The following is a 485-nucleotide window of genomic DNA, read 5'->3' on the forward strand; positions in this document are numbered from 1 at the left end:
TAATTTAATTTTTTCCCCCTCTTATTTTATTTTTCTTTTTAGCTCTCTCATTTTGAATTTTTTTCAAGTGTTGTGTTCGGAGAATAATTTTTTTATTTTTTATTAAGATATGGTTAGACACAGCAAATATACATATCAGACAAGTGTCGTGTCTAAAATGTGTTCGGTACACAGATACGACAATTCAGTAAAGTGTCTGTACTTCATAAGATTAAATCCAAACTATTTCAAACAAAATTGCTCATCCAATCGAATCAAAATCGAAAATTAATCAAAACTGCACTAATTTAGATTAGATAGATCAGATTTCAATTTCAACAAAAATTTAATTGAATTTCGAATCCACTCTTCAAAATCAAATCAATCCAATCTAAACCACAAAATATGATATAACTAGTGAAGAGCCCCGTGCATCGCACGGGTACGATAAGTTTAATGAAAAATATTTAATATCAAGATATTATTAGATTAACTATTTAATAGGA

The sequence above is a fragment of the Arachis ipaensis genome, chromosome B07, assembly GCF_000816755.2.
Source record: "Arachis ipaensis cultivar K30076 chromosome B07, Araip1.1, whole genome shotgun sequence".
Taxonomy (NCBI): Eukaryota; Viridiplantae; Streptophyta; class Magnoliopsida; order Fabales; family Fabaceae; genus Arachis; species Arachis ipaensis.